This window comes from Chiloscyllium plagiosum, chromosome 8, assembly GCF_004010195.1.
Source record: "Chiloscyllium plagiosum isolate BGI_BamShark_2017 chromosome 8, ASM401019v2, whole genome shotgun sequence".
Classification (NCBI taxonomy): Eukaryota; Metazoa; Chordata; class Chondrichthyes; order Orectolobiformes; family Hemiscylliidae; genus Chiloscyllium; species Chiloscyllium plagiosum.
In genome coordinates, this window is record NC_057717.1 from 12412146 (window position 1) to 12421857 (window position 9712).

Here is a 9712-nt window from a genome sequence, read left to right on the forward strand (position 1 = left end):
CACACACCCCCACCCAATACACACTCACACACACTCACACTCACACCCCCCCCCCATACACACTCACACACAGACACCATGTCTCACAGACACTTTGAGCTTCCCGCAATGATTCCTCGAGCTTTTGAATATTTTTCTGAATGTGTGGCTATAAGTTAGTTATGAAGCCCTTCAGCTACTGGCCCTTCTGACACGAAACATAATCTGATTCCTCCTGACTTCAAGGCTGTTTATCATTTGATTTGATTTTTTTTATCCTTTCCTCGCTTCCGAGGATTGTTCTTCCAATCTCTTAACATTTTTCCTTAAGGACTGTCCGTTGGGATGTGGTCCTCGGACATCCCTCTAATGTCTCCTTCTAAACTTAAATCACTATTCTTATTTCCCATTTCAATACTCGGCCGTTTCTCATAATCTGATTCCTCCTGACTTCAAGGCTGTTTATCATTTGATTTTTTTATCCTTTCCTCGCTTCCGAGGATTGTTCTTCCAATCTCTTAACATTTTTCCTTAAGGACTTTCCGTTGGGATGTGGTCCTCGGACATCCCTCTAATGTCTCCTTCTAAACTTAAATCACTATTCTTATTTCCCATTTCAATACTCGGCCGTTTCTTTATGTAATTTAATTAACCTTAATGAGGTCGGGTATCACCTTCTTCAGCACCCACTTCAGGGTCCTGACTTTTGCGTGGGGGATTTCCCCTCTTAACAACCGGCCTAAGGCTGGGTGGTCGAATCAGGTAGACACCTTACTTGTCAGATTAATCTAGCCAATTAAATACTTTATTTTATGTGTCGCCAATTCCCTGTACTTCTCGTACGCCCCCGACCACTAAGGCAATACTTAAAGGTCCATTTTCGTTACCTTGGTCTGTGCACAGAGTTACCTGGTCGTTTCAGCATACCCCGTCCCGCGGCAATTCCCGGATATATCCACCTGGCAGCAACTACCGCTGCCTATCGCTGGTCGACCGGATTCGCCAAACCCGGTCGCCCAGAACCCCGGTTCCCAGGATCGCCGAATATATCCACCTGGCAACAATGACTGCTGCTGGTCACCCGGATATATCCACCTGTCAGCAACTACCGCTGCCTACCCCGGTCGCCCGGATAAATCATCTAAGACTTTCTTACCCAGGTCTTGTGCACACAAGAGTCACCCGACCGAACCTGCCATGTCCACCTGTCTTGTTTCCAGGATCTCTCAGTCCGGATCACGCTCGCCCAAACGAGGGAAACTAGAGACCGCCGAAATCAGCGAGGTGCACCTTCTCCGTTTTCCCAAAAATGCCGAGCGACCGGAGCTTGGGATCCCGGACGAGCCGCAAAATCTGTTTGAAACAAAATCAATAAAATTTAGACCAGACCACTAACACCGGAAACAAGACAATTTATTCTACGATTTTATAAGAAAGGGCATCAATTGCAGAAGCAAATGAGCAATGATTATTCAAACTAATACACAGTTATACTTTTGAGCTGCGTGAGGTCACCTCTTCTGACTCCTATATTACATAATCAACTTTATTCTCTGACTAACTTGCGATCTGGGTGTCTTTTCTTGCCTCGTTTATGTGTTTCAGCTATCTCAGCTATTTTACTGAGACTAAATTATTTAAACTATCATGATTAAAGAAATTATTTACTAGAATAATTATGCACTAAAGTTAGTACCCAATTATATATTTCCATAGTGCTTGCTGATTTAATCATTGTCTACAACTGCCCTTTACACTCGATTTATCAGCACTATACTTAAGCTTATTATCACTACATTTTTTGCGAAAACAACACACTACCCCATTTCTTACGTGGTTGAATGTTGTTCTGCTTCTCGTTATGCTGTGGTCTATAGCACTACATAAATACACAGTTTTGAACTGCAATATCTGAAATGCAATTCTGCTCTCTGTCCCTTAGTTCACATCGAGCCCCATTCACACATCAGTTCTATATTCAGTGACCTACTCTGGTTTCTGATGTGGAAATACTTCCATTTTCATACTTTCATTCTGCTGAAGGGTCATGCTTCCAATCTGGCACATTTCGCAAAACCAATTAACTAATTTTAATTCAATTGTTTAATTAATCTGATTTTTTTTCCTTGAGTAATACCATCTTCTGTGTTTAAAACGAAAGTCTTTCCCTCTGTCTCTCTCCCTGACCATGATTAAGAGCTCTGTAGTGTCAGTGATGCCAGCTTTATGTAGTTTCAGAGTCAATGAATTCTTTGGATTCTCAATCAACTTCACCACATTGTATTCTTCCTCTTTTGGTTTGATGCCTTATGGCGGCCTTGTCCTCCCATGAGTATGTTTCATCTCCTTTGGGATGAATTTCTGACATCCTCCGAATTATCCACAGAAACTCCTGACATTGCTGCTCCATGGTCTTTCCTGCTCGGCTCCCCTACCAATTAACTCTGGCCAGCTCCTCCCACATGTCTCTAAAGTTACATTGCTCAATTATAATCACATTACATCAAGAAGACGGCAATAGACATAAACCAAAAGAAGGAGTTTTGAGAGAAGAGAGGTGAAGAATAATTGGTAAATTTCTTAACTGGATACAAAGAGAGAAGGAGAGATAGGATATAGATGAGGAAATGTGAAAAAAATGAGAAAACGTGATTATTGAAAGGTTTAGATGTACATCCCTCAATGTTTTGTTAATGCCTGTGTGCTGTGGTCCTTTGTATCGTGCTTGTACAACAGAGCAATGTGTTCAAATGCTGGGTCTGATGGCAGAATTTTTATCTCCAATGATATGACAGACACTAACTTTGGAAAGAACCCAACAGGCCAATATATTGAATTCCCGGTAGAAAGGGGATTAACTGAAATAAGTTGGGACATCAAAAGCAAGAATTTATAACACACGCCCTGATAGGAATGAGAGATTAGAGTAGAGAATTCCAGAAAAGAATGGAACATTGCCAAAAGGGTAACATATCACTTTAGATGTTGATCAAATAACGTTTTAATATTTTATAAATTTTATACATCATGTGCATCATTTTTCGTTAACAGTGTCTCCGTTGTTCATTTAGAAAGTGTTGTGCACATATGAAAAATGTTACTTATCTACACACACACATTGATTAAACAGTGTACATGACATTATTTTTCCAAATTGAAATGGTTCTTTTGTCGTGCTACCAGGGTACATGAACACCAACTGGCCACCAAAAGACACGACCCATTATCACTATGTTCTATACGTACAGACAAAGTAAGGCACCACTTTGATTGGGACAGCACACGCACATACTAAGACACGCAAGGACGTTCTTCGAGGAATGGCATTCTAACCAGAAGTCCATCAATAAACACATTAATTTAGATCTTATCTACCTTCTCTTGTAAAACAAAATAACCGGAAATGACATTACCCACCTTAAGAAACCAAGACTTATAAATAGAGAGGCGGGACATACAGCCAACGCTTCAGCGGAGACTTTCACTGATGATGTTACCTAGTCATGGTGTCGAAATATCTGGAAACAAACATTCAAGCACAACGAGCTAGCTTGCATACATTTAAACTGTTACTTTACTTTTATTAGTGGAATTCGGGAGTCCTCATATTTTAACAGATTATGATGTGAGGTAAGCTTTTCTGGTTGTGCGGTTTTAATTAACGGAAGGGTTCAACATTGATGCCATAACAATTTGGGACCTCGCCATATGGGATTTGGACAGATTTGAACAGATTTGGGTGCAGAAGGTCCCAGCAGATTCCAACACGTGGCAATTAGTGACCTAGATCTTAAAATATCGTATCTGCCAATTTCCAAGTTAGTTCGTTGGTCGGCTGATAAGAAACAAAAAGTAGTGATAAATGGCTCCATTTCAGAATGTCAGGTAGTGACCAGTGGGGTACCGCAGGGATCAGTACTGGGACCGCAGCATTTTACAATATATTTTCATGATATAGAAGATGGTATTAGTAATAACATTAGCAAATTTGCTGATGATACAAAGCTGGGTGGAAGGGTGAAATGTGAGGAGGATCTTAGGAGATTACAGGGTGACCTGGACAAGTTAGGTGAGTGGTCAGATGCTTTGCAGATGCAGTTTAATGTGGATAAATGTATGGTTATCCACTTTGGTAGCAAGAACAGGAAGGCATATTACTACCTAAATGGAATCAATTTAGGCAAAGAGGCAGTACAGAGAGATCTGGGTGTTCTTGTACACCAGTCAATAAAGGTAAGCATGCAGATACAGCAGGTTGTGTAGAAGGGTAATAGCATGTTGGCCTTCATAACAAGAAGTATTGAATATAGAAGCAAAGAGGTTCTTCTGCAGCTGTACAGGGCCCTGATGAGACCCCACCTGGAGTATTATGTGCAGTTCTGATCTCCAAATTTGAGGAAAGACATTCTGGCTATTGAGGGAACGCAGCGTAGGTTTTAGAGATCAATTCCTGGAATGGCGGGATTATCTTACATTGAAAGACTGGAGCGACTGGGCTTGCATACCCTTGAGTTTAGAAGACTGAGAGGGGATCTAATGAGACATATAAGATTATTAAAAGATTGGACACTCTGGAGGCAGGAAACATGTTTCCGCTGATGGTTGAGTGCCGAACAAGAGGACACAGCTTAAAAATACGGGGTAGACCATTTAGGACAGAGATGAGGAGGAACTCCTTCATACAGTGAGTGGTGGTTGTGTGGAATGCTCTGCCCCAGAGGGCAATGGAGGCCCAGTCTCTAGATTCATTTAAGAAAGTGTTCGATAGAGCTCTCAAGGATAGTGGAATCAAGGGTTATGGAGATAAGGCAAGAACAGGATACTGATTAAGGATGATCAGCCATGATCATATTGAATGGTGGTGCAGGCTCGAGGGCAGATTGGCCTACTCCTGCACCTATTGTCTATTGTCTATTGTCAAATAAAACCGGTGGGAAAATTCGTTTAATTTACAAGTGAGAGAATTGGCTTTTAACATTACTAAAGAGGTTCCCAAATTTTCCATGGAAGTTTAGAAAGACAGAAGGACATTGTTTTAGAATTAGCAAATAGGTTGGAATTGGTTTTAACCAGGGACAAAAAGAAATTGTAATGGAGTTGGTCAAGCACTTTGGTGTATCAGAGAAACAGACAAGTGCAGTAGAGTTAGAAAAAACTTAAATTGCAAATATGGCAACTGAAGTTAGAAGATAAATAAAGAGAGTTAAACAGGGAGAGAAGAAAGAGAAAGAGGATAAAGAAAGAGAGAGATAATTTGAAATTCCGAAGTTGGGAATTAGACAAGAAAGTTAAATTAACAGGATGGAGATGAAGGGAAAACGTGGGGATGTATACAACTATGTTAATACCTTGCCATATTTCGGTGAAAAAAGTATCAAAACCTCTTTTATTTGGTTTGAAAAAAATAGCTCAGTAGATGGCGTGTCCATTGAACTTGAGGGTAATGCTAGTTTAGACTAAGCTAGTGGGCATAGTTATTGAGGTATGTGAAGTGCTGTCAGGTGACGGCTCAAGAGATTATGCAGATGTCAATCTAACTATTTTGAGTGGTTATGCATTGGTACTAGAAGAATATAGACAAAAGTGCAGAAAAATAGAGAGAGAACCAGGTCAGGCTTATGTTGAGTTTGAGAGAATAAACACAGTCATTTTTATAGATGGGTGCGGGCCATAAAAATGACTAATACCTGTGAGGCTCGAAGGGAGATTCTTCTGCTGGAGGAGTTTCAAGGCTCACTTCAGAGATGGTAAAAATTCATGTGAATGAACAGAAAGTTCAAGAAGTGAGAAGCGTGGCACAAAATGGCAGGTAAATATGCATTGGTGCATGAGATGAAATTTAACTTCTGGGAGGATTTTCATCCTGTGAGGGATAGAAATTGGGAGAAGGGGAGACCCTGCACTACAAAACAAAGAGTAAATGCACTGGCAATAGTTTACCACAGGTGGAAAATAAGCTCAAGGGAGTTAAAAGGTGGTGATAGACCTCAGGTGTTCTGACTATAAGGGAGTGGAACACATAGAATTACAGTGCCGATATTTTAAGAAGGGCACTGGGAAAAGGTGTTTTCACTGGAGTAAGCTGGGACACAGAGTGCTGGGCATTGAAAGAACACACTTGGGGAAAAGTTGTGGGAAAAGAGGTTAAGCTAGTGACATTAGTGAACCTGGTAAACAAGACCCCGAGTCTCCAATGAGCTGCAGGAGAGTGCACAGCCTCGGCATAGAGTCAGTGCCTGGTCTCTATAAAGAATTCGCCTCTGTAGATAAAGTTTACTCAGAAGGTGGTGGGTGGGAGGGAGGACAATAAATTATAATTTTGTGAGATACGGGATCTGCTTAGTCTCCAATAGTTGAGAAGTGAGGTGCCAGAAAAGCACAACAGATCAGGCAGCATCCTAAGAGCAGGACAGTCGAAATATCAGGTATAAACCCATCATCAGGAATGTGGCGGGGGTGGGAAGGGGGCTGAAAGATAAATAGGAGGGTAGGAGCTGGGCTGGTGGGAGGGTCACTGGGAGGGCAATAGGAAGATGTAGTTGGAATTGAGACTAATATGTCGGAGGAGAAGGTGGAGTGGATAGGTGGGAAGGAAGATGGAGAATTAAGACAGTTCAAGAGGGCGGTGCTAGGTTGAACGGTTGGATCTGTGATGAGGTTTGGGGAGGGGAAATTTGGAAATTGGTGAAGTTGATGTTGATGCTGGTAAGTATGAGAGTTCCAGCTGTCCTGTCACCTATCCACTTCACCCTCCTCTCCGACCTATCACCATCACAATCCACCTGCATCTACTTATCGCCTTCCAAGCTCCCATCCATCCAGCTCCAGCCCCACCCTCATATTTATTTCTCAGCCCCCTTAGTCCTCCCTTACCCGCCACTTTGCTGATGAAGGATTCATGCCTGAAACGTCAACTCTCCTACCTCTCGGTTGCTACCTGAGGTACTGAGTTTTTCCAGCCCCACACTTTTCAACTCGGATCTCCAGCATCTGCAGCCCTCACTTTTTCTCTGCCTCTGATAGGAAGAGATGGAAGTATTTTCAATCTTTCTGACATGTTATTCAATTGCGTTATAATTTATGGAAAGGAGACTGAAATTAAGCATTCCCTTGTGTAACATCAGGTTGGAGTGCCAAATCAATATTGGGGAAGTAACAGTGAGAGTGAGTGACAGAGTGTCAGTTCCAGGAATACAGTTTGTTCTTGTAGTTGGGATCCAAGTTGGGAGAGGCACCCCTTGTGGTGGAGTAAGCAAAGGAAGACGAGGGAACTGGGGAGTAAAAAGAAAAGTACCCAGGATTTTTTCCAGACAGTGTAGTAACAAGATCCCACTGTCACAAGATTCAGCAGGAAGAAAAAACGAAAGAAAGAGACAAAGGAGTTGATGTTCAGTTACCTGACACACTGTTTGATGAAACGGTGCAGAAAAAGCCTGGACAGGCAGAGGGTGAGGCAGGAGTGTTTAGTCCCAAAACGCTAATGGACTTACAACAGATACACACACATTAAAGGAATTTAAATATGTTGTCAAACGTTATTCACTTAAAGATAGAATCCTAAAATTAAAATTGAGACCACGACAGGTTAGTGCAGAGGGAAATGGACTGAGGTGCACCAAATTGTGTTACCAGTAAAATATGGTATTACAGGGAGCACATGAACTAATTGCAGGCGGGCAGCTAGGTGTACGGAAGACTCAGGCTAACGTACGGAAACATTTAGATTAGATTAGATTAGATTACGTTACAGTGTGGAAAGAGGCCCTTCGGCCCAACAAGTCCACACCGACCCGCCGAAGCGAACCCACCCATACCCCTACATTTATCCCTTACCTAACACTACGGGCAATTTAGCATGGCCAATTCACCTGGCACATCTTTGGACTGTGGGAGGAAACCGGAGCACCCGGAGGAAACCCGGGCAGACACGGGGAGAACGTGCAAACTCCACACAGTCAGTCGCCTGAGGCGGGAATTGAACCCGGGTCTCTGGCGCTGCGAGGCAACAGTGCTAATCACTGTGCCACCGTGCCGCCCACTAGCGGCCTGGAATGCACAAGGATATGGTTATTTTTTGTTGTACATGGCAAACCTGCCAAATGGTAGGTAAGTCATAGGCAATAATAAAACCAGCACCTTTGTCGCCAATTCCTGCATTCGAAGAACCTTCCACGTGGGTTATGATTAATTGTGGAGCTCCCCTCTCTAAAGTAAAAGTGGAAACCAATATCTTCTGACCATAATGGATGTGTGTCTCCCAGATTGCCAGAGGCAATTCCATTACAGAGTGCTAAGGCAAGAAGGGAGGTGGAGAGGTCTGTAGCTTTCTTTACTCGCTGTGGGCTAAGCAGTGAGATTCAGTCAGACTAAGGGCCTCATTTTACCGCTCAGCTGTTTAAAGAAGTCATGGATAGCTTAGGCATACATCACTTGAAATCAAGTGCGTCCCATCCTGAATCCCAGGGAGCCTTGGAAAGTTAGCATCAGAAGCTGAAGGCAATGTTGACAGCGTACTGTCAGGATTACCCGAATGACTGGGATAAAGGTGTCCCATTAAATTGTTTGCCATCGGAGAGGCCCCAAATAAATCTACTCAGTTTACTTCCTTTGAGTTAATATTCGTACATGAAGTGAGAGGTCTTTTGAAATTAATTAAATATAAAGCGACAAGACCAAAGTCAGCGATCTCTCAGTTGGATTATGTATGTGAGGTGAGGGAGAGATTAGACCGAGTAGGTGAGTTAGCCAAACAGCACCTGAATAGGGCACAGCCAAGAGTGAAGCAGGTGGCAGATAAAAACTCTGAAACGTTGATGATTTCCCGTGGGGATGACGTATTACTGTTGCCACCAGTGGTAGGAAACCCCTTCAAAGCCAGGTTTAGTGGCCCCTTTCAAATTGAAAACAAAATGTTGAGTCAGTTAAACTATCTGGTAAAGATACCGGATATGACAAAAACGTTATCGAGTATGTCACGTGAATGAATAATGCACCATTCACATTTAGCACTTTGGAACAAAGTTGTGGCCAGATGATCAAATTGTGCAGTTTATCTGTATGAGGTAGTGATCTTTAGCAAGTGATTGAAAGCTCACATATTACAGTTGGCAGAACATGTTGAACGATTATAAGAAGCAAAACTAGTAATAAACTTAAAGAAAACAGAATTCAGGAAAGGAAGAGGTGACTTTCTTGGGATATTAAATAGGACATGGAAGGTTGACCACATGGAAAACAATGACGAAGTGCTTTGAGGAATTTCCACGTCCATCCTCGAAGAAAGAGGAACTTCGATTTTCGGAACTGAATGGATTCTATCGGAAGTTTGTTGGAAACTTCAGCAGTGTATTGGCACCACTGCTGGATTTATCAAAGAAGAACACAAAATTGTGGTGGACAGAACAATGCCAGGATGGATTTGAGAATTTTAAAGCAGGATTAATCACCGCACCAGTTTTAGCTCACCAAATATTTTGAAACCCTTTGAAAATTGAGTTTGATGCTTGGGATATAGTAGTCGGAGATGTATTGATACAGAAAGATGAGAATGGAATTGAATGGCCAATTGGCTACTTGTCGAAAAAACTCAATATCCACCAGAAAAAAAATTACAAAATCTCCGTCATTGAAAAAGAATGATTGAGTTTCGTACTGGCCTGACAATATTTTAATGTTTATATGAAAAACAAATTGTCGGAGATGCTTGTGGATAACGACAAATCTCTCGCATTTT